Source organism: Tachypleus tridentatus, chromosome 13 (genome assembly GCF_004210375.1).
Source record: "Tachypleus tridentatus isolate NWPU-2018 chromosome 13, ASM421037v1, whole genome shotgun sequence".
NCBI lineage: Eukaryota > Metazoa > Arthropoda > Merostomata > Xiphosura > Limulidae > Tachypleus > Tachypleus tridentatus.
Genome location: NC_134837.1, coordinates 252,375,744 through 252,402,095, shown reverse-complemented (window position 1 = coordinate 252,402,095; position 26,352 = coordinate 252,375,744). Strand labels below are relative to the sequence as shown.

Genomic DNA, 26,352 nt, shown 5'->3' with positions numbered 1-26,352 from the left:
AATGACCCATTAAGTAGCTCTATGTTTAACTTGAAAACGAAACGAATTTAAAATCAATGAAACTTAAACGTAATAATTAATTTCTACAGACACAAATTCACCCAACCCATTTTTTTTCTTACAAATATAAATATTATGTTATTTGGATTTAAATACGAATCCATAAAAAAGTGTATTTCTTGTAGTAGACCATTTTGTTTATTCGTTAATTTAAAACTACATTGTTTTTTGTATAGTGTGAATGCATTTATCTAGAACTAAACCAATTTAAGACCACCATCCATTCATCCAATTGAAACTTAAATTTGAGTTAAGTTGAAATCGCCTGACTTAACTTACTTGAAAATAAAGAAACAAATTTAAGATGTAAGGTGTATAACAACAACACCATTGAAGGTGTAATAATTCCGTATTTGTATTCCTTCGAGTTACATTTTGAAAGCAAACACCATAGCGAATTAAATAATTATAAATTTAAACACCATATTCTATTAAATAGTTATATTTTCAGCGCCGTAGCCTTTTAAATAGTTATATTTAAAACACGGTAGCCTATTAGACAGTTATATTTAAAACACGGTAGCCTATTAAATAGTTATATTTAAAACACAATCTCGTATTAAATAGTTATATTTTCAGCGCTGTAGCGAATTAAACTGTTATATTCAAAACACCATAGCGAATTAAATAGTTATATTATAAATACCATAGACTATTAGAACAAATCTTGTAAAGAGTTTATGAATCTCTGAAGTAAAACTATATTCGAATTGAAAAACTTAGACATGTGGTAGTAGAATGAACTAAAACACTGATAATTCGATTCTATTGAACAACTATCTTCAGCTTGTTCTAAAATCAATTAACACGTCTTGACACTGATCCAATAAGCTTTATCTTGAGTTTGAAAGTGGATCATGACCACCAGAACCTGTTAGCTCCAAGACTGACTGTTGCATAAAGAGATACAACTTCAAGTAATTTATGCTTGAGTTTCAAATTAAGGAATTTGATAGATATGACTGTCAATCATTCATTCAACTCAGAAAGAACCTAAGATAAGAAAATTAAAAACTTAAATAATTCAGAAATGACAATCATCCTATGTTTTATCAAAATTCCATCCATCGGTTTTCAGTTTCATAAAACACGGAAACATTGGAATTAGTATTTAGTCAGCGTTTTAAGGATAGTATTTAACACTATTTGTTTCCATAAATGTTTCGAACCACATCACAAACTTCATGGAGAATACAATAGTAATAATGTACAGCAAGTTTCGAACAACTATATCTTTAAACTTAAAAACGGAATTCATTGGGGTAAAAAATGGAGAAATTTCAAGGCTTTAAGTGTTATTATTAACTTTACCGTCCTATTCTTCACATCACTAGAAATCGTGTTTCGATACCTGTGGTGGACAGAACACATATAGCCCATTGTATAGCTTTGTGCTTAACTTGAAACAAACAAACTATCCTTCATCGGTAGTTGTTTGTTGTTGTTTGATTTGCTGTTGTCGTTGTTTTTGTTTGATCTGGTGATACAACATGTGCACTCCCAGTAGGAAGAAAACTTTGGGGGAATAAACTTTCAGACAGTTGAAGTTTGTTTGTTTTTTGACTTTCGCGCAAAGCTACACAAGGGCTATCTGCGCTAGCTGTTCCTAATTTAGCAGTGTAAGACTAGAGGAAAGGCAGCTAGTCATCACCACCCACCGCCAACTCTTGGGCTAATCTTTTACCAACCTAAAAAAAGGCCTATACATATCTTAGAAACGCTAGTCACAACCAAAGACGTCAGGATGCAGAAAATAGTCAGGTGAGCCGTATACAAAACATATATATATATAAATAGCATGATGAATCCAGTGACTCAAGGAAGAATGAAAATCAATATCTATTTCAAAAAAACTTTTTTTTTAGCTTTCGTGAAGTTACTGGTGAAGCAAAAGAGCAAACCATACAAACATCACGACTGAAAATATGTTCTATCTCCGTGAACTGAACTGTGCTGAAAGAGTTATGGGAAACGAATACAACAGAAACATGTACAAAAACAGCACCATCTAGATCAGTAACTTCCATTACAGATAGTTATAAATGTCTAAGATCATTAACAGCCACAGATGTCAGATCCTGTAAAGATAAGAACTATGAATGGTAAAAGACAGTCTGTTTGAATTACCTCCGAAAACATGTGGAAATGGAAGTGCGATCACTCTGTGTTATCTATGACTCGACGGTTCAGTCATTGCAGTGGAACGTTTGTTCCACAAAGCACTTAGGCCATTAAAATAAATACAACTACCGATATGATACATATCTCTCATCCTTCATGTATTTTTTGATGCTTATCAAACAAGAAACAGCAAAACATCATTTAAATGAATAATGTTCCTAACGGACTATTATGGTTAAGGCGCTCGACTCGAATCCCCTTAGCTCTAAACATGCTCGCCCCCTTTTAGCTAGAGGCGTTATAATGTTACGGTCAATTCCACTATTCGTTAACAAAAGAGTAGCCCAAGAGTTTGCGGTGAATGGTGATGAATAGCTGCCTACCCTGTAGTCTTACACTGCTAAATTAGGGACAGCTAGCGCAGATATCCCTCGAGTAGCCTTGCGTGAAATTCAAAACAAATCAAACCAAACTGTTTAAAGCGTATTTATAGTCCCTGGTACAGCGGTAAGTCTACTGAATTACAACACTAACATTAGGGGTTCGATTCCTCTCGGTGGACTCAGCAGATTACCCGATATGTTTTTGCTATATGAAAACACACAAAATATATGATAGTATATACTTGCTTTTACTATTAATGTTCCATGAGGCAGACGAGATTGACTCAACTTTTGCACAGGAAATAATTTAATATACTGACGTTTCCGCTGGTAGTTCATTACGCTTAACTTAACAAAATGCCCTTTTATCACATCAGAGACTTGACAGTCTACGAAATAAGAAATTTGACATCCTACAACACGAATAAAAAGCGTTTAAAAGGTCGTAATGCTACGCCAGACTGCTGTTGTCAAACCGAGTAAACTGAAAGGCACACTAGTTATCCAAAACGTGACAAAAGTTTGGTCGATTTCCAGCATCATGTATGAGAAACAGTACGTATGATAGTGAACATTTAGAATGTGAGTATTAGCATAGGAGTTGCAAGCTGAGTCAGTGAAAATCTACTTATAATAAGATTCAATGTCTGTGTGTCACATATCTCCTCCTAAACTGCTGGTTGCGCCAATTTTTAAATGGTGGCAAACGAAACGTGCTGGTCCCGGGATATGCTTAAAAGTAAAACTTTTCACCAAACCCTTTAAGGAACCCGAATATTTCGCGAAAACACTTTTATGGGAATTCCCCCTAAATTGACCCAAATCTTGACATTCACTCACATCAGGTAAATAAATACACTTACAAATTTTTATTCATAGCTTAGTTCAAGAAATTCAATTCGCGTTATAGCATTAATGATAATTAAACTTAAAAAGTACAACATATTATTTCGGGAATTAAATATGAGTTAAAACGGTCCTATATATGTTGGCCACAGAGGGCAACTGTTTGTTTTGTTTTTCGCGCAAAGCTGCTCGAGGTCTGTCTACGCTCGCCGTTCCTAATTTAACAGTGTAAGACTAGAGGAAAGGCAGCTAGTCATGACAACCCACCGCCAACTCTTGGGCTACTATTTTATTAACAAATAATGGAATTGGCGATCACATTATAACAGCTGAAAGAGCGAGCATGTTTGGCATGACTGGGATTCAAACCCACAACCCTCGGATTACGAGTCCAGCTCCCTAACCACGTTAAATACCTACGAGTCTACTCAAAACGTATCCCCAGGTGAAGGTAATATTGTGTACTCTAGAAGTAACTGGTCGGATTTCGTTTTTACCAAATACAAAGTTACACACAAAGGATTATCTGTGCTCTGCCCTCTACAAATATCGAAGGCCAACTTTTTAATGCCGTAAGCCTTGCTTACAAGCCACTGAGCAACTGGATCCAGGGCTGGCTCTCCTGAATTCAATGAAACAATGTAAAGTGATCCCTGATCATAGCATTCTGGAAGTAAATGTCAGTTTTTGATCAGAATATTAAAACTGTCAGTAGTTTTTTGTTTTTTTCTATGCGAATTCACTACTTAAATGTGAGCGTATAAATACGCTGTAATTGGAACATGTGTATAACTTAATACAATGAAAAATATATGCATAAACTGCATATATTTGTGTGCTCAAGCCTTATTTTCAGTCTGATTGATTACAGAAAAATAAAAGATATTTTTTTAAGAATTTTATAATTAATCTGTTATGATACTGAAGTGTCATCATAACATGTTTTTGTTATTGACATTCGTTGTAATGTATACAAATATGTATAATGCTAGTGCTGTAAGATACATTATTTGCAAGTAGACGATAAGATAAACTGTACAACATTAGTTAACTCAATACAAGTTTAAAATGTTTACAACGAGACAACAAAAGCAAACTCCACTTTTTCATTACTAGTCCTCGTCATCAGCACGACAAAGACTAGAAATAAAATGTTCGTGTTTTGTTTAGTCTCATTGTTAACGTTGTCCACAGCCCTGAATGTTCGTACTGCTTGGAAAGGAACATTCAGCATAATATATTTAACCCGTTTGTCCATACAGTTTACGAGTTGTCAGAGTTATTGAATTTCCGTACACAAAGTTCAATAGAACCACTGTTAATCATCTCTCCCCCCCCCTAACATCAACCAGACAGCCTCAGTCCCCGCAAGCTTCAATAAATATATTGATGAATTCTATATAAACCAGGGTTTTGTTACTACAAAAGAATTGCTACAATTTTCATGTTTTGATCAAACTGCGTGAAAGAATCGTTAATCAACACAAGTTTACAATATTTACATGCTTATCTGACCCACGAAGAACAGTTTAGGTTTGTTTTCACAGATTTCGATAAAACTGTGAAGACTGTTTACCATATGTAGCATTTGGAATAAACTGACTTAATTCTACAATTAAGAATGCACTATATTCGTAGGCTTATAAAACGAATATTTATTTATTACTAATAAAGCGTTAATCATTGAAATAGCTGTTTATTAATACCCTGACCCAGCATGGCCAGGTGGTTAAGGCACTAATCCAATTCGCGAGTCTGAATCTCCGTCACAACAAAAATGCTCGCCCTTTCAGGCGTTGGAGCGTTGTGATGTTACAATCAACCCACTATTCGTTGGTAAAAGAGTAGCCCAAGAGTTGGCGGTGGGTGGTGATGAGTAGCTGCCTTCCCTCTAGTCTTACACTGCTTAATTAGGAACGGCTAGCGCAGATAGCCCTCGTGTTGCTTTGCGCAAAATTCAAAACAAGCAAACATTACAACCCACTTGCTGTTTTAAGCAAAATGATTTTGCTACACTTGAAATGAACGTATTACATTTGTAGTAACGATTTTCATGTGAATCTTTGTTGGCTGTGTATTAAAGGCATTCTTGTATTACTGATGTGTGTAGAAAGAATGAATTTTACCATTATTGTTTTGATACTACCGTGAAACATTTTAAAATTTGACCTTATTAAAATTACAAGGAAAACGTTTATAGTTTATATAAAATGAATTATTTTGATGGTAATATCTAATTTCTTAAAGGTAAGACTTCGTACTTTGAAGGCCCGGCATGGCCAGGTGGTTAATGCGCTCTACTCGCAATCTGAGAGTCGCGAGTTCGAATCCGAGTCACATCAAATATGTTCGCTCTTTCAGCCATGGGGGCGTTATAATGTGACGATCAATCCCATTATTCGTTGTTAAAGAGTAGCCAAAGAGTTGGCGGTGTGTGGTGATGACTAGCTGCCTTCCCTGTAGTCTTATACTGCTATATTAGAAATGGCTAGCGCAGATAGCCCTTGTGTAGCTTTGGCGCGAAATTCAAAAACAAACGAATCGTCTCATTTGAAGTAGCAAGAAGAGTCCATTAAAAATTTGAACTGTTTTGATCAGAATATGTAAAAAAAAGAAGAAAATAAATATTATTCGATATCACTAAGTAAAAATATCTGTTGTTTAAAGAAAGAGCGACTATACATTTTAGAGAAATAAGAATTTTGCAAATCAGTAAGACCAATCCTTTTTCTTCTTTTCTCAGAACGATTAAACCAACCACGGATTTTATATCATTCTTATCCAATCAGCAAAAAGCAAACCTTTCACGTGATAATCGACTGACATTTGTTTGATTCAGTCCATAATCAATAATAACGAAATGTTTGCTACGTAGAAAATGGAACTAAGAGAGGCTTTTGTGTAAGCATTAAAACCCATTTAGTAACCATGGTTTTAATAAAAATGATATAATATATATTCTGGTCGAGACATATCGACTGCAGAATCCTCCGTCTCTTTCCTTTAACAGAAAATTCTAGCTTTGAAGAAATATATGATAGAACAAATGCTTTAAAAGATATGGGATGAACTTTATATTTTCCTTTTGTTGTGATTCACATGAATCATTCTCAGTACAATAATTGATAAACTGTAGATAAAGAAAGCAGTTATTTTGTTTAGAGCTGAAATATCATGTCACAGAGATACTTTGACCTGAAACAAACCTTAAACACTAAGTTATTTAGTTATTACTCAGAGAGGGAAAATAACTACCGTGTTTAATTTTGTTGTGTGCACTTCATTAAGTAATCATGGTACGTGGGTAAAGAGAAAATGATCCTTCTAAACCGAAAAACATTAATTAAGTGCCACCATTAACGTAAGTGTGTAACTACATGTGGAACTACTGTTGGTTGCTTTGAATGCTTACGTGTTTTTTGACGCTGTGGTACGTTTCACATAATAGGAACCTCTACATTTTATTTTATTTTATTATAAACATTGTAAAGAGGAGAAATTGTATAACATTTCAGAAAAAAAAATTCGTAGTAATATATTTAAATATTACACTTAATGACAAAAGTCAAAAAATAAAGCGATTTCTGTCTTTCAGTATTGCCTATCGCTAGTACAGCGGTATGTCTCCGGATTTACAACGCTAAAATCAGGGGTTCGATTCCCCTCGGTGGGCTGAGCAGATAGCCCTTCGTGGCTTTGCTATAAAAAAACACACAAACACTTTCAGTATTCATTTTTCAGTTTGTTTCTTTTTTCTGAATTTCTCGCAATGCTACTAGAGGGCTACCTGAGCTAGCCGTCAATAATTTAGCAATGTAAGACTAGAGGAAAAGCAGCTAGTCAACACTATCCACCGCCAACTCTTGGTCTACTCTTTTACCAACGAATAGTGGGATTGACCGTCACATTATAACGCCCCCACGGCTGAAAGAGCGAGCATGGTTAGTGTGACAGTAATTCGAACCCGCGACCCTCGAATTGCGAGTCGAGTGCCTTAACCACTGATATTTCAAAACATGCGAACAGAGTTACACAAAAACCACCTGTGCGCAGACATCTCTAATTTTTAGACTACAACTGTTTTTCTCAACCAGTAATCCACAAGTTGGCGCCACTCCGTTACAATCGGTTTACTGGCTCGTGAATAGACGTTATGTAAACTGTAATGTTTTTACGTTCTACTTGTAACTTAGCGGTATGCAACAATTTAGGGCGGCAGCGAACGGGTATCAGGTGTCGAAAAGATTGAGAAATTCTGAACTAATGAACAGACATTTAGTCAATACTGACACAGGCAACACCCATAGTGATCTTATCTAACCGAATAGTACGATTTTAATTAGTGCGTTTATGGGCCCAGAGTTCGAGGTACGTTATTTCGGCAAAGAGATTTGAACCGAGAATCCTTATATTATCATTTCGGATGCACTAATCAGTTGGTCACACCTGGCTAACTCTTAGAATAACTGCGTTTATTTAAATGTAAAATTTATATGTTTATCTGTTTATTTATTGTTAAGCTCAACATCCTGTTTGTGCTGTGCCTACCAAGAATATCAAAACACATAGGTTTTAGCGTTATAATCCTTCAGATTTAAAGCTGAGCCACTGTGGAGCAAGATGTATAAGATTTCACTTAATAAAACACAAACGAATAGTGGGATTGACCGTCATAATATAACGCCCCCACGGCTGAAAAGGCGAGCATGTTTGGTGCGATGGGATTGCGAACCCGCGACCCTCGGATTACGAGTCGCAAGCCTTAACGCGCTTGGCCACGCAAGGCCGTGTTAAACGCTACTTTCAAAGCATCAATAAAACAATGTAATTGAGAATATGTTTATTTATTTCAAACAAGAGAATACGAATGTTTAACCATGTGGTGAAAAGGTCACCCATATTAATATTATTCTAAACAAATGTTTTAATTTTGGTTTTGTTTTTTTTCACTCTATGTATAACTTTCAATAATTTTGACTTTGGTTTTTATGCATCATAAACTCAATAATCTTAAGAAACCATAACCAAAACTTTTACCAGAAGTTCATGCCGTGAAATAACATTTCGGAAATTGACGAATAATTTCTTCCGCGAGGAAAAAAATCTTATTTTATTTGTGTAAGCGCAAAGCTATTCAATAGGCTACCTGCGATGTGCTCACTAAAAGGTATAGGACTCCGAGTTTTAGCGTTATAAGTTCTTAAACTTACCTAAGATCTTTCAGAGGGCAGCATCTTATAGTACAAAGTTTATCTGATTCAATACGTACCGTGTATGTACGTATATATAAAGTTTGCTAAGAATTTCGCACAAAGCTGTCTGCGCTAGCCGTTCCTAATGTAATAGTTTCAAACTAGAGAGATAGCAGCTAGTCATCACTACCCACCGTCAACTCTTGGGCTACTCTTTTACTATCAAATAGTGCGATTAATGATCACATTATAATGGCTGAAAGAGCGCGCAGGTTTGGCATCACGAAGATTCGGGCCCGCCACCCTCGGAGTACGAATCAAGTGCCGAACTTTCAATAAATACCCAGTGCACTAAAATATAAAGTTAAAAGTATTCTCTGACATCCACTCGTGATTCAAGATTGTTTATACTATTTATAACAAAATTCTACGTATATATTCCGTATGAATTAACTTCTCTGTCTACCCTGCTTTGCAATTATTTGTATTTTGTTTGTTTGTTTTGTAATTTCGCACAAAGCTACTCGAGGGCTATCTGCGCTAGCCGTCCCTAATTTAGCAGTGTAAGACCAGAGGGAAGGCAGCTAGTCATCACCACCCACCGCCAACTCTTGGGCTACTCTTTTACCAACGAATAGTGGGATTGACCGTCACATTATAACGCCCCCACGGCTGGGAGGGCGAGCATGTTTGGCGCGACTCGGGCGCGAACCCGCGACCCTCAGATTACGAAGTGCACGCCTTAACGCGCTAGGCGCAATTATTTGTAACTCATTGAAATTCGTAGCCTGAACAGCTCCCATTATTCATTATTAACAACTATAAAAAATATTGAGCTTAATGGTTCTGATTTAGTTTTAGTAATTGTTTAGTGCAAGGCTACATAACGAGGCGTCTGCGCTCTTGGCACATTGAGAAATCGAGCCCCGGATCTTAGCTTTGTAAGTTCGTAATTTGTAAGCTCGAACGAAAGACAACCTTTTAGTGACCAAAAGATAAATTATGTCTTATCATATAAATTACTTACAGAACAATAAGTACCTTTGGAGTAATTATCCCATTTATTACGTTAAAGCGTAGTCGGAACGAAACTCTGCACTCCTTTAAAATTTGATAGGTGTTTTCATTTCTACCGGCAGTTGAGTTTTGGTCCAAAATAACAAAATCACCCCTTTTAAAAAAAAAATACATTTAGCAGCTCAAGATGGGCTCGAAGAAATGAGACGAGAAGTTAAGGTCAAAGATAGGTCGTGTAAGTTCATTTTAAGTGTTTGTATGGCTTCTTGAGTATACGTTATTTTTGGATGCACATTAGTTGCACATTGATTCTTCCCTGAATTTTATCCTATCTTAGGTCTAACTGTATCAAACTATCCTTAAATTGCTACCACTGTATTTTTTTAAGGGAAGCATAACTCGAAGCCCTTTCCATAAACACATGAATTTGCTCGAAATTTGTTTCTGACGCATGTATATTGCAATGACAGAAATTCTACTACAGAAAAACAGCAAGTATGAGTGACAAAAAACCTTGATGACAGCTTGGTACAAATTCAGGTTTCCGTAAAGAGAACCCAAAATAGTCTTAACAAAATCAATTGAAACAAAAGAAAGTTGGCGAATCGTTTAAATTGTGCACGTGCGAGGAAAAATGTAAAAAGTTGACGGTAATTGTGGGAAAAGGATGATTAATGGTTAAATATTATCTATCCACAAAGCAAAATCTGTTAATGCGAGTAAAATAATCTGGTGGATGACAAGACATATCTTATAATACTTTAGCGTCTTCCACCACGGTTAGTCTCATATTTAATCATCAGACTACGGATGATTCAGCCTAAGGAAGTAAAATAATTTAATCTTTTTATCTGATGAGGCATGTAATTACGAAATAAATATGTACAAATAACCAACGATTACGGAATTGAGACAGAAAATGTCTAATATCAGAAGAACAGAAAAAAATCTTTCGCCGAGATACATAATCTTATAAGTAAAATATTGTTTCTTAAAAACCAAAAGACCCGGCATGGCTGAGATGTTTAAGGCACTCGACTCGAAATCTGAGGGTCGTGGGTATGAATTCCCGTCATACCTAACATGCTCGCCATTTCGACTTTATAATGTGACGGTCAATCACACTATTCGTTGGTAAGAGAGTAGCTCAAGAGTTTGCGGTGGGTTATGATGACTAGCTGCCCTTCCTATACTCTTGCACCGCTAAATTAGGGACGGTTAGCGCAGATAGCCCTCGTGTAGCTTTGCACGAAATTCAAAAACAAACAAACAAACTAGTCGTCTCTTTCTTAATTCAGTTAGACAAGAGTGCCCCAAGAATTATTAGTGCTTCTTTTGTTAATTAGCTGTTCTTCTCTATAGTCAGGTATCCTGGCGTGACAGCGTTAAGTCTTTGGATTTATAGTGTGCTAAAATCAGGGGTTCTAATACCGGCGACGGAGACAGCAGATGGCTTTGTTATAAAACATCACACATGCTCTCTACGAAAAGACTTAGATCTTTGTGGATCTTTGCGCGAACATTCGAAACAACAAATAAACTTTCCAATTAAATTAAATGTAAACCCAACATTTATTAAGTTTAACAGCTTGAATGAGTGCAAGTTGGAAATTTCGACCTAGCAATGACCTTTGTTTGTTGACCATAAAGAAACATCATACCAAATTTCTCGGTGCACGTGGAAAATCTTGTTTTGAAAACTAGTTACAAAGACCTTATCATTAACGTGCACAGCAGCAACACTAGAACCCACACTTTAAAGGAAAAATCAAGACTTCCATGAGGTGAGTTCGTTCTCCTATAAAAACAAGTTCTGTGATTAACTTTAATTGCCTTCAACGCAATTACCTGTAGACTGCTTGTATCCTAGACTCAGTAAGAGTTATTTATTGGGGTTGTTTCAAGCTCGTGAAGCATTAACATGAAAGACTAAAGCCATTAGCGACGCACAAGATGAGTGAATCGCCAGTAACAGACACGAATTTCCTGGTATTTGGGACTTCTTTCTATAGGACTATATATATGATCGATAATCGATACATTTTAGGTGAAACAATAGCTCTAGTACTTTAGTACTTACTCTAGTACAACGGTAAGTCTATGGATTTACAACGCTAAAATAAGGGGTTCGATTTTCCTCGGTGGGCTCAGCAGATAGCCCGATGTGGCTTTGCTGTAAGAAAAACACACACACAAACACATACGCACAATACCTCTATATGACCTGTCTAAAGCACTTCAGTAACTAAAGCGAGTGAAACATTATTTTAGAGGTAAACTTCCGTAACGAAAGTAATAAAACATTATCTGAGAGGTAAGCTTCCGTTGGATAATCTAATGTTTTTTCTGAAGGTTTTCTTTCAATCAGATGAAGTAATTGAATTACTCATAAATAATTGTTATCGTTTCACAGAAAATAGTTTGTTCGTTTGTTTGTTTGTTTGTTTTTTAATTTCGCGCTAAGCCAGACGAAGGCCATCTGCGCTAGCCAATCCCTAATTTAGCGGTGTAAGACTAGAGGGAAGGCAGCTAGTCATCACCACCCACCGCCTACTCTTGGGCTACTCTTTTAACAACGAATAGTGGGATAGACCATCACATTATAACGCCCCCACAGCTGAAAAGGCGAGCATGTTTGGTGCGACGGGGATGCGAACCCGCGACCCTCAGAGTCGCACGCCTTAACCCACCTGGCCAGGCCGGGGCCTCACAGAAAATAGTGATGAATTAAGTAGGTAAGATGTTACATTATTCAGTATTAACGATATTTTTTTAATTCAATAAGTACAAGAATGTTTACATGTGTAGGAAAAAAAATATTTCTAATACAATTTCTCCAACGTAGGGCAAATTTCATTTTCATATAGTTTAAAGTAAGAAAATGGGTGTGTTATAAGTCCATATGTAAATAAAATGTGCCACGTGTGTAATAACTATTACCCAGATTAAAACAAAGCGAAGGTAATACTAACAAAACACGTTTAGCCAATTTGATCACATTTTACTTCTTTTAAACTTCAGGTTACCGAGTGCTTTTTATATCATTTACTACAGGACGGATCCACATATTACACTATACTAAGACCTTTGTACTTTTTATTTATTACAACATCCGTTCTCAGGAACTGACCAAACAATTTCGGATTAAATTGGTTTGTTTTTGAATTTCGCGCAAAACTACAGAGGGTTATCTGCGCTATCCATCCCTAATTTAACAGTGATAGATTAGATGGAAGGCAGGTAGCCAACACCAATCACTGCCAACTCATGGGCTGCTCTTTTACCAAAGAATCATGGGATTGACAGTAACGTTATAACGTTCTCACGGCTAAAAGGACAAGAACATTCGGTGGGTTTGTTTATTTGTTTGAAGTTAAAACTGAAAGTCGAACACTCTAACTATCAGGACGTGTAGAATACATAAAGGGCTCTGGAATCTGTTAAGGGGATTAGCTGCACTGTTAGTAAAATTTTTCATTTATATTTTTTGATGTGACTAAAGCCATTAACTACGCAGAAAATGAGGGAATCACCAGTTACAGACACGAAATTCCAAGTATTTGCGACAGGGGAGAAATGTGACTTCTTCCTACAGGACTATATGGAACTTGTAATCTGAGGGCCATGGGTTAGAATTCCCGTCCCACAAACATGCTCACCCTTTCAGCCGTTGAAGCGTTATAATGTGACGGTTATTCCCATTATTCATTGGTAAAAGAGTAGCCCAAGAGTTGGCGGTGGATGGTGATGATTAACTGCCTTCCGTCTAGTCTTACACTGCTAAATTAGGGGCGGCTAGCAGAGATAGCCCTCGTGTAACTTTACGCGAAGTTCAAAACAACAAACAAACAAACAAGAGTTGAAGTCCACCTAGTATCAAGAAGATTAACTACAGTTAAAATAAAATAAAGCTGACAATTTACATCTACAAATAGCTCGTTGAAAATAAAAACGAGAAAGAATACAGTTTTATACAAAAGAGTTTAAAATATTACATTTATTTTTGTGGAATTCAGAACAAAACCCAGTCAATTCGTCTGTCGTATTTCAAGTTGTGTTTCTCTCGTTCAATGATCTGTCATTAAAGATTCCGAGAAAATACGAGGATTTTGTTGTGGTAACTTTAAAGCTCTTGTAACTGAAATGCAAGTTTTATTGACCAGTTGCAATTGGTTATGAAATGTACTTTATTCTGTGTTCTTATGTTTTTGGATTAGTTCACCTTCATTTTGTTTTTAAAATTGAAAATATCTTTAAAATGTCTTGAAAGAGCACTTGTACTTACGCAATATATAATACCTAATATTGGACGAATATCGATAAGGAAATGTTTAAAAAAACGAAGTTTATTGTGTTACAAAAAATGCTTGTTTAGACTGCTGTACGTTAACGATTATTCTTAAGGTCCTTATGTACAAGTATATATATATTCTTAGTTCTTCAAACACGCGTACTAAAACAGAATCTGTTCTGCGAACAAGCTTCATTACCTTACAAGCCTTTCTTACAAAAGAACGACTTGCTGCCTAGCAACAGTAGCTTGCCATTTCACCAATACGACCTGTTTACAGCACGGTTGGGTAAAAAGTCACGCGCAGAAGAGAGAGGCAGGCCTCTAAAAAAAACATGAAGAAATTGTTGTTAAAAATACAACATTATCAAAGGCTCTACTTCACATTTGGATGATCATCCAAGTTAGAAAGCGCTAGTTAGTTATAACGATTAGATGCTTCCATCAAACCTGGTCCGGCACGGCCAGGTGGTTAAGACGTTCGATTCGTAATCTGAAGGTTGCGGGTTCGAGTCGCCGTCGCACCAAAGATGCTCGCCCTTTCAGCCGTGGGGGCGTTATAATGTGCGGTCAATCCAACTATTCGTTAGAAAAAGAAAAACGCAAAAGTTGGCGGTGGGTGGTGATGACTAGCTACCTTCCCTTTAGTCTTACATTGCTGAATTAGGGACGCTTGCCAAGATAGCCCTCGTGTAGCTTTGTGCGAAATTCAGAAACCAAACCAACGTCTAGGGTAAAAAAAAAAAAGTGACTTTAATCCAAAGACCGTTTTACTTTAATAATTTTACACTTGGGTTAGTGGTCGCGACGTAAACAATTACAACACGCTAGCATATAATGTTAGAAATAAATGTATAAACACGCGCACGAGCACATAGGAGTCACAAACAATAAGTTGATGTAAACAAAGGATTAACCTGGCATTTGCACAATATGGTATTATTTAAATACAGAAGAAAAGCGAATACATTGTATAACGCACTAATGTCATTTCGTTTACTTTAAACAGAAAAGGAATACCTTGTTTTATGATATGCTCCTCATTTGCTAAGCGGTACGTCAACCAGCTTACGACGCTCTTAAAAAACACTTTCGATACCTGTGGTTTGCTCAGTACAGATAGCCCATTTCGTAGCTTTGCGCTTAACACCTAAACAAAAATAATGTAATACAATAAGTTTATCAGTGTATGGTTGTGAAATATTGTTTCATATTTCCTGTGTTACCCATCCACACACACAAACAATCCAGACAAGAATTTTGAATGCTATTTCACCTACTTAGTTATCGAACAAACACAAACATATGAACTAATATTCATTTCGGGAGGGGGAATTTTGTGCAGGCCAGTTTATGTTTAATATTTTTATATCAGCTTCTGTTTTCTTCCAAATATTACTTCACCATATTGATTCATCTCTGAAATCATTCTATTGCTGAAATAAGAGCCCCAGATTAACAAGTCTTGTCCTTTGGAAACGAAATGATGGATAAGAATTAACTGGTACCTGCCAACAGTTAGGATGCCATCACTTTTGTGCAAATTTCCAACGATGGTAGCTGAAATAAAGATTACATTTGTTTTAGTGCATATGATACAGGTTGTCGTCCCACTGTTTGGCTTCTTTATCGTTGGTTTGTGCCAAACAATTTGAATTTAGAATAGTTTAGATTTGGTCCCCATTTCTGTTAGTTTCACACAACGAAGAATTTCACACAGCTGAAAATACCATAACATTTATTTTAAATAATAAGTGGCTTAGAAGTCTTAGAGTAAGATGTCTACGTACACGTTACCATGGGAGAGAAAGTCAAATTTCAGTTTGATTAGACAACGTTTAACGAGAAACACTCTTTCCACTATACTCTAGTCAATCAGTTTAACCTGTTCAGTGCCGTAGACGAGATAACTCGACCAAGCCGACCGGTAACACAGTGCCACGGACGAGTTAATTCGTTCTCAATAATACCTAACTTCAAGGCTAGATGTCAGCACCATAGATGCATTTGACCTACTTACAAATTGTTTCACTTTCGATCCAAAATGGCGTCACGTGTGTGTGTAATTTCTCATAGCAAAGCAACATCAGGTTATCTGCTGAGCCCACCGATGGGAATCGAACCCCTGATTTTAGCGTTGTAAATCCGTAGACTTACTGCTGTACTAGCGGGGGGCATGGCGTCACGAAAAAAGTTATCAAATGAAGAAGCATTAGAGTTGTATTGTAGCAGCTGAAATACTTGGCAGTCAACAGGTTAAACATAGACGTTAATGAACTGACCCTTTTCAGTATGAATCTGTATATTGTTTCTCTTCCTCTCAATCTAATTCATCTCTACCATAACCACCCCAGCGACTCAACGGTAAAACTGAGAGCTATGAAGCTAAAAAATCTGGTTTCGATACCTGCGGTGGACACAGCACAAATAATTCATTGTGTAGTTTTGCACTTTGTAATAAACACTTTAATCCCATTTAACGCGAATGTACCAAGAAGAAATATTCAAAGTAGCCGAAAGAAATATGCAACTTTATGTCTGTTTAACTTCTTTTTAATAGTTACCCATTGTGTTTACATTAAATTTTAAAATCCTTCGTATCTACATACAAATGTGTCTAATAAAGTAGTTAACTTTGTGTCGTAGCCAAGCAAGTCATCTTCTATGTATAAATTGTGATTCCAGAGACTGCGTTAACCTTTACTTATCACAAACTATGTTATGACTATCACAGAACATTTGATTTTACGTCTTAACTGAGAAAATAAAACACAACCAAACTTCTGAGCTGTTTGAAACCATAAAAACCATAATTTTCTCTCTTTTGTTTTGGAGTGATATTTTAACTTTTGAATCAAACCTTTATATTTTAAACTTGGATTGCCTTATGTTTATGTTATAATCTTCATAATTTATAATGATAGCAACGTAAATAGGACGTATGATAGGACGTAAACGTCCTCAAATAGCTTCATAAAAAATCAAATAGTCACAAAAGTAAAGTTATCATTTTCACCACTTTGGACGTTAAATTCTCACTACCTCCTTATATCAGTTGTTGTTTTGAATTAAGCACAAAGCTACACAATGGGCTATCTGTGCTTTGCCCACCATGGGTATCGAAACCCGGATTTTCGCATGTAAGCCTGCAGACATACCGCTGAGCCACTGGGGGGCCTTTATATCACTCTTGTAACTTTTATATTCCATCAATTAGGTTGTGCTTGTTTCTTTGGAATTAAACACAAGGTTACACGATGGGCTATATGTGCTCTGCCCACAACAAGTATAGAAGCCTGGTCCTAGTGGTAGGATTCCGCAGAAATACCGCTGCTTCACTGTGGGGGGGGGGGGTTAGTTGTGATCCCAATCATAGGTACTGAATTGTACCTCTCATATCTTGTGTTATCGATTATCTAGTATGATATTCTATTTATAACTTACGCCATGATATCAGTTATATAGTTTGATGTAGGCTAGTAGACCCTTCTATAGCTTGTGAAGTTCCCTATAAGAGGTAGGAACCGAAAAATAACTTCTTAAACATGAGAGTTGTGTGGCTCTTGTACATCTTCAGAAATAATTCACCTCTCAAATTTCTATTAATTAAGCAAATGGGCCCGGCATCGCCAGGTGGTTAAGGCGATCGACTCGTAATCTGAAGGTCGCCGGTTCGAATTCCCGTCACACGAAATATGCTTGCCCTTTCAGCCGGGACGGGCGTTATAATGTTACGGTCGATCTCACTATTTGTTGGTAAAAAAGTAGCCCAAAACTTGGCAGTATTTGGTAACGACTAGCTGCTTTCCCTCTAGCCTTACACTGCTAAATCAGGGATGCCGAGCGCAAATAACCCTCGTGCATCTATGCTCGAAATTCAAAAACAAAGTTAAGCAAACGAAGTGATATGGCGTGACGTCATTAAACTATTTCCGTCCAAAATGTCATTGATTACGTTTTTCCCATGTAAATTATTATTGTTCTACATAACAAACTAAATCCCCTAAAGCACTTTTAAGGCGAGAAATGTCTAAATACAAAGAGTCCTGCTGGTCTCTGTTCGTTGAAGCTCAAACAAAAAAATTTTAAAAAATTATAATAAAGGTTTGTTTTTTAATTGACTGGATTATCCAAACCAACGTATTCTCCTTTGTCCGTGTTATAACTGTAGCCCGTCGATATAATCACAAAATGACGCCCACTTAACACGTGTAATGTAAAACTACAATTTACTTACGTAGGTAAGCTGTGCGAAGGAATGTTTAAAAGGTACAACACTCATAAACAAAGCATGGATCTTGTTTAAAGTAACTTGTGTAAGTTAGTTAACTTATAATTAATATTTGTTTTAATGTTTGCTTTCTGACGGAATTTACTTCCTCACGTTATTTCGGTGACTGGTTTACGTTGAATGACGAATATTTGGACAAATAAAGTGAAAGTAAAGAGCCTAGAAAAATATCTAACCATGCTATATCTGTCATGTCCAGTGCAAACGAGGTCTTTGACCCAGTACTAGAACTAATCAATTCGAACACATACTTAAGACTTAGTTCGTTGTGAAAGAATTAATTGTTGTTGTTTTGAGATAAGCACGAAGCTACACAAGGGGCTATCTATGCTCTGCCCACCACGGGTATCGAAACCCGGTTTTTAGCGTTGTAAGTCCGCAGACGTATTGCTGAGCCACTGGGGGGATAACGGATTAATTAGAAATTTATTTGATATCTTTTACGTGGGAAGCTTCATGTTTGAAAATTTTGTTCTCGCGTCAAATAACGGATTCTATTGGTTTATTATAAAGGGCTTATCTTAAGTGTATAATACTTTTTCTTCACTGCCTTCCTTCGATGGCAAAGCGATAAGCTTGAGGGCTTTAATGTTAAAATTCGGGGTTCAATCCCTGCCTTTGAGAAACCTCAGATTTCTATCTGTGCGTGAAACGAAACAAATAATCTTTATGGAACAGGATTTCCCCTCTCAGCTAGGGGAGAGTTATTTTTTTTAAAAAAAAGCCATTTATTCAAATGATTATATATTTCCTGGCTAACCCCATAAATATTGTGCACATATATAATAGGCTTTATTGTATTTGTTTGATTTGTTTGTCCACGCTGTGCTGATAAACTTTGAATAGGCAAAACTGCAGTCCAGAGCAGATGGCACAGCCAGTCAAGAAACACATGAGGCCTCTACGTCACAGACTGTCTTTTGAGGTTTTACTTCTGGTGAAAAAGAAATATGTAACATATAGTTTTCTCGAGTTTGTCAACTAGAAAATAAAATCTGTTATCTGAAGCGATGAGTCGAAATCGTAGGTCCTGTTTTGGAAGTACTAACTGTTAATAGGTGATATGTAAGTGATACAACCGTAGTCCTGTTTTAAAAGTACTAACTGTCAGTAGGTGATATTTGAGTGATACAACCGTAGTCCTGTTTTGGAAGTACTAACTGTTAATAGGTGATATGTAGGTGATACAACCGTAGTCCTGTTTTAAAAGTACTAACTGTTAATAGGTGATATGTAAGTGATACAACCGTAGTCCTGTTTTGGAAGTACTAACTGTCAGTAGGTGATATGTGAGTGATACAAACGTAGTCCTGTTTTGGAAGTACTAACTGTTAATAGGTGATATGTAAGTGATACAACCGTAGTCCTGTTTTGGAAGTACTAACTGTTAATAGGTGATATGTAAGTGATACAACCGTAGTCCTGTTTTGGAAGTACTAACTGTTAATAGGTGATATGTAAGTGATACAACCGTAGTCCTGTTTTGGTAGTACTAATTGTTAATAGGTGATATGTAAGTGATACAACCGTAGTCCTGTTTTGGTAGTACTAACTGTTAATAGGTGATATGTAAGTGATACAACCGTAGTCCTGTTTTGGAAGTACTAACTGTTAATAGGTTATATGTAAGTGATACAACCGTAGTCCTGTTTTGGTAGTACTAACTGTTAATAGGTGATAAGTAAGTGATACAACCGTAGTCCTGTTTTGGAAGTAGTAACTGTTAATAGGTGATATGTAAGTGATACAACCGTAGTCCTGTTTTGGAAGTACTAACTGTTAATAGGTTATATGTAAGTGATACAACCGTAGTCCTGTTTTGGAAGTACTAACTGTTAATAGGTGATATGTAAGTGATACAACCGTAGTCCTGTATTGGAAGTACTAACTGTCAGTAGGTGATATGTAAGTGATACAACCGTAGTCCTGTTTTGGAAGTACTAACTGTTAATAGGTGATATGTAAGTGATACAACCGTAGTCCTGTTTTAAAAGTACTAACTGTTAATAGGTGATATGTAAGTGATACAACCGTAGTCCTGTTTTAAAAGTACTAACTGTTAATAGGTGATATGTAAGTGATACAACCGTAGTCCTGTTTTGGAAGTACTAACTGTTAATAGGTGATATGAAAGTGATACAACCGTAGTCCTGTTTTAAAAGTACTAACTGTTTATAGATGATATGTGAGTGATGCAACCGTAGTCCTGTTTTGGAAGTACTAACTGTCAGTAGGTGATATGTGAGTGATACAAACGTAGTCCTGTTTTGGAAGTACTAACTGTTAATAGGTGATATGTAAGTGATACAACCGTAGTCCTGTTTTGGAAGTACTAACTGTTAATAGGTGATATGAAAGTGATACAACCGTAGTCCTGTTTTAAAAGTACTAACTGTTTATAGATGATATGTGAGTGGTGCAACCGTAGTCCTGTTTTGGAAGTACTAACTGTCAGTAGGTGATATGTGAGTGATACAAACGTAGTCCTGTTTTGGAAGTACTAACTGTTAATAGGTGATATGTAAGTGATACAACCGTAGTCCTGTTTTGGAAGTACTAACTGTTAATAGATGATATGTAAGTGATACAACCGTAGTCCTGTTTTGGAAGTACTAACTGTTAATAGGTGATATGTGAGTGATACAACCGTAGTCCTGTTTTGGAAGTACTAACTGTTAATAGGTGATAGTGAGTGATACAACCGTAGTCCTGTTTTGGAAGTACTAACTGTTAATAGGTGATATGTAAGTGATACAACCGTAGTCCTGTTTTGGAAGTACTAACTGTTAATAGGTGATATGTAAGTGATACAACCGTAGTCCATTTTTGGAAGTACTAACTGTTAATAGGTGATATGTAAGTGATACAACCGTAGTCCTGTTTTGGAAGTACTAACTGTCAGTAGGTGATATGTGACTGATACAACCGTAGTCCTGTTTTGGAAGTACTAACTGTCAGTAGGTGATATGTGAGTGATACAACCGTAGTCCTGTTTTGGAAGTACTAACTGTCAGTAGGTGATATGTGAGTGATACAACCGTAGTCCTGTTTTGGAAGTACTAACTGTTAATAGATGATATGTGAGTGATGCAACCGTAGTCCTGTTTTAAAAGTTCTAACTGTTAATAGATGATATGTAAGTGATACAACCGTAGTCCTGTTTTGGAAGTACTAACTGTCAGTAGGTGATATGTGACTGATACAACCGTAGTCTTGTTTTGGAAGTACTGACTGTCAGTAGGTGATATGTGAGTGATACAACCGTAGTCCTGTTTTGGAAGTACTAACTGTTAATAGATGATATGTGAGTGATGCAACCGTAGTCCTGTTTTAGAAGTACTTAATAGATGATATGTGAGTGATACAACCGTAGTCCTGTTTTGGAAGTACTAACTGTCAGTAGGTGATATGTGACTGATACAACCGTAGTCCTGTTTTGGAAGTACTAACTGTCAGTGGGTGATATGTGACTGATACAACCGTATAAAAATTACACTTAATTATTCAAAATCGTTTTGTATTCACATTGTGCAAAGACATGAACATCTACTGTGAGAAAAGACCTTTTGATGGTTTACAATGTCATTCACGCAGGATTTTATCTCGCGCAAAAATCGTTGATTATTCAGGAAAGCATTAAATTTGTGACGTGTTTATTACCAAATCGTGTTTTCTTTTTTGAGCGTATCAGCTAATTCAGGTTTTGAGATGTACAAGGTAACAACGCGTAATGTATATTCATCACGAACTACTACTACAAATTATCATTGCCTTTTATCGTACTTAAAATTAAATTATGCTTTAATTTCTTTACAAAATACATTAAACCAATTAATTAATTATTATGTAAATTTGTAAACTGACTAAACCAATTATAAATAGAATTATTATATTTTCCGTTTCATAAGAGAAATACGTACATGTTTTGAGATTGTACATCATGAGTTTGTTTGTTTGTTTTTAATTTTGCGCAAGGCTACTGGAGGGCTATCTGCGCTAACCGTCAATAATTTAGCAGTGTAAGACTAGAGGGGAGGCAGTTAGTCATCACCACCCACCGCCAACTCTTGGGCTTTACCAACGAATAGTTGGATTGCCAGTCACATTATAACGCCCCCACGGCTGAAAGGGCGAGCATGTTTGGTGCGACCGAGATTCAAACCCGCGACCCTCGGATTACGAGTCGAACGCCTTAACACACTTGGCTATGCCGGGCCGTACATCATGAGAAGAAACTTCGATACAACCGTGACTTGTTACGAAACTTTACAGCACCATCTACTTCGTTTAATTCATTTTTAATCTAATATTTAAGTCGATTTAAATCGTTAAGCCTTAATCCATAATATGTAGTTCTTCGGAACTTTCTGGAAGTTGAATAATGTGCATCCTAAATTCGATAACTGATCTCTTGATATTTTGTTAAAGAAAATGTAGTTATCAAATATTACTCTCACGCTAACTACTTTTTAACAAGATTGTTTTACCTGTTAATTAATTTACTCTGGCGAAACTCGTGGTTCTAGAGCGGTGAGCTTGACGTCTGTCTTGTCCTTGACATAAAGTAATAAACAATTAGTATGTTCAGCCGGAGATCAGTTGTTTGCCCGTCTTGAGGAAAGGGACGGAGCTCTTCCCCTCGAGTCTGGCGTGGCGACAAGAAAGTCTGCCTGTGAGTCAGTGAAGTTCGAAGTTTCTACCCTTGAAGGAAGTGTCTTTCATATTGAATCTGCGCATGACATTTAACAGTATCGTAGCTTTGGTTTTTCAGTGAATGAACTGATACAGATGACGCCACCATACAACGAATTTATGTTAGACAATGACTTCGTAGCCAAATGGCAGTACTGTCGAAGCATTGCACTCAACATTCTATGTGATCATTCTGAAACTATGCATGGTGACATGTGTTGCTAAACTTTCATTAACAGCCACATTAAAAACTGCTATAAAGCAGGAAAGTTAAAACATTTAAATTTTAGGAAAGTCGCAAGAATCTTTACTGACGTATCTATCATTGTACAGAATATTATAATAAATAACAAAAAATACGTAACTCCAATGATGTTAAGACAATAAAAACGCATCGTTTCAAGTCTTAATACAAAATATACATATATATATATATTTACTGATACTGCTTATAGATACAAGTCCCCCAGTGGCACAGCAGTAAGTTTCCAAGCGCTCAGTCAATCACAAAGAACAAAACGATTAAACTTATAATTAAATCACTGTTGCGAAAGGATTGTGGCCAGTTGTTAAAGCACTCTAGTCATAATTTGAGGGCCGCAGGTTCGAATCCCTCTCACTTCAAACATGTTTGCCCTTTCAACCGTGGGGGCGTTATAATGTAACGATCAATTCCACTATTTTTGGTAAAATAGTAGCCCAAGAATTGGTGGCGGGTGGTGATGACTAACTGCCTTCCCTCTAAATTAGAGACAGCTAGCGCAGATAGCACTCGTGTAGCTTTGAGTGAAAATTCAAAACAAACAAACGAAAGGTTTGTCCATAACACCTTTAAACTTTCACCATGGGAAAATAATGCGAAGTTATTTACAATGTAAAAATATTTAGTAATTATCCAGTAAAATATTTTAAAAATAATTATTTGGAGCTTAGACGAATTATATCTGCCTAGTTTTCTTTTCTTTTTTTGTATGTGGAGTAAAATCCGAGAAACTTTCCACCTGTTAAACTATAGTTGACAATTGAACCTTCTTTAAACAACAAAGTTCTTTTCTTCAAAGGACCAAAGCCATACTCGGGCCTAACCTGTGCAGATTCGATTTTTTGTTTTTGTATCAAACACGAGACATTTCTAAAACGGGATGTTCCGCTAACCGGCCTAAAAGGTTAACCATTAGCGTTTGCAAAAAGTATACGTTTTGACAAGCCTAAACCACCACAAAGCTTATACCACGAGCAAAAGTTTATAGTTAAGTAAAAAAACTACACAATGGACGATGTGTGCTTTTCCCACCACGGGTATCGAAACCCGGTTTCTAACATTGTAAGTCCACAGATATGCCGCTGTGCCACAGGAAGGAAGATATAAATTTCAACTAACTACGTGTAGGATATACAATTTTCCCTTTTCCCCACCGCTTTGCTTAGAACTTTATCAAAATGCATTTCAATGTTTTTAATTAGTATATAATAATTAAGTACCACCCTTTATGTAAATAAATTAACTGAAGACCACTAAAGAAGAATCTAATAAACATTCAGCCAGTTTATTGTACAATAAAACTTTGCCATTTTTCTTAACAACGTTGCACATAATATTTGTTTGTTTTAGAGCAAAGCCACATTAGGCTATCAGCCACGGGGAATCGAGCCCCGGATTATAGCGGATTAAGTCCGCAAACTTATCGATATCTCACGGGGAAACAGAAGGTAGTGGAACCTGTAGCTAAAATAAGTTGTATTTCAACATTCTACCCTGAAACCCCATTTACGTTTAGTACTATACTGTCGGTATTATTCAAGTGGAAATGATTAATATGTCAGGAAAACTTTATTCGAGTTTTTTAAGTGCTCATTGAGAAACTAAATTCGTATCTCCTAAGTGTTTCAGATCTACATAAATGGTCACAAGTTGTACGTCTGTTGTATATTTAATAATTAAGTTCTCCAAAAGCAATTTTTGTTGTCGCCGTTCTTGTTTTTACTTACTTAATTGCCCGGGTTTCAATACCCATGGTGGGCAGAGCACAAAAAGACCATTGTGTAGCTTCGTGCTTTATTTTCAAACAAAAACTTAATTAATTAATTAATTTAAAGACTACATAAAATTCTGTCGGCAAGAAACATATCTTCTCATACACTTCTATCTATAGTATAAAACATTCTACATATTTCATTTAAAACAACTCATTGACTAAAGCAGTTTATTTCACAGTTTTATAGAAAGTTCTACAAACCTTTGTTATTTAATTTTAAAAGTCTAGTTAGACATTTTTTTTCACTCCCAGGTGAGTAAATGATAATTTTACGAAGTTACAATGCTAAAATCCATGGTTCGATTCAGTGCAGCGAAAAGAACGCAGATTGTGCTGCTTTACAATAAAAAAATGTATTTTTTCAACATGTAGGTATAACATCAAAGGCATCCTCACTTTTACACATATTACGCATGTGGGTGGATTTTGTTTTTGTTTTTTTTTCAAAGAAAAAGTTTTAACCCGAAGTTAAATTAAGTTTGGTTTGTTTTAAATTTTGCGCAGAGCTACTCAAGAGCTATCTGTGCTAATCATTCTTAATTTAGCAGTAAAAGACTGAAGAGCAGGCAACTAGTCAACACAACTGACCGTCAGCTCTTGAGCTACTCTCTTATCAATGACCGGTGCATTTGGCATTACAATGTAACGCCCCCACACCTCAAAGAGCGAGCGTGTTCAGTTACGAGAATTCGAACCTGTGACCCGCAGAATGAGAGTTGAATAACCTAACCACCAGATTATGCCACGCCCCCAGAATTAAGAAGACAAAAGATAAAGAAAATCTTAAAAAGGTTAATAAACAGCAAATTTCAGTGTCAGTAAGCACATTTTACTATAGTCTTTGGGGTCGCTTTCTGGTCCCCCCTTTTAATGATACTTAGCCCAAAACCTCCGCTGCTGTTAACATTTCTATTTTCTATGGACTTCCCTTGCAGTTTTTTTTTCACGGTTAGTAATTGGTAACTTACGAATTTAGAACGTTAAAATCCGAAGTTCGTTTCTTTGTTGAGACAAAACACTACTATTATGTAGGTTTGTGCTAAAATAAAACAACTAAGAGCTATTGCGATTCTCTTTGTTTAGAAACGACGTATAATGATGATCTTTATTCGTAATAATTTAATCATGTCTGTATTTTGTATAAAGAAAAATAAAGAAGAGAATACGTGACAGTAGTCAGTAGATCGGCCCTGACACCATATACTTCACAATATAGATAATAACAGTATTGAACGATTTTGCCAGTGGCCAATCAAAATTAAACTAGGTGAAGTTCTCCATTAGGGCCGTGATACCGTTTTGCGATTTTTCCTTTTTTTTAAACATAGTCCTGATAGTAATATCCTCTTACCGTTGACTCTCACTCCACAATCTTGTTTTTCTTCTTACTGCAAAAGACATACTTCACCTTACAATATTTTGA

The 26,352-nt window shown here is 36.3% G+C and overlaps 1 protein-coding gene across 2 annotated transcripts in view; it reads right to left on the bottom strand.

Moving 5' to 3' along the window:
• Positions 1-22,860, bottom strand: part of LOC143239658 (muscarinic acetylcholine receptor gar-2-like) — a 123,814-nt gene extending 100,954 nt beyond the window's left edge. For both annotated transcript variants that reach the window (XM_076480987.1, XM_076480988.1), the window contains exon 1: positions 22,689-22,860. The gene's annotated coding sequence lies outside the window, so the exon portion shown is untranslated. The remainder of the gene's footprint in view (positions 1-22,688) is intronic.
• Positions 22,861-26,352: the final 3,492 nt, after the last annotated feature.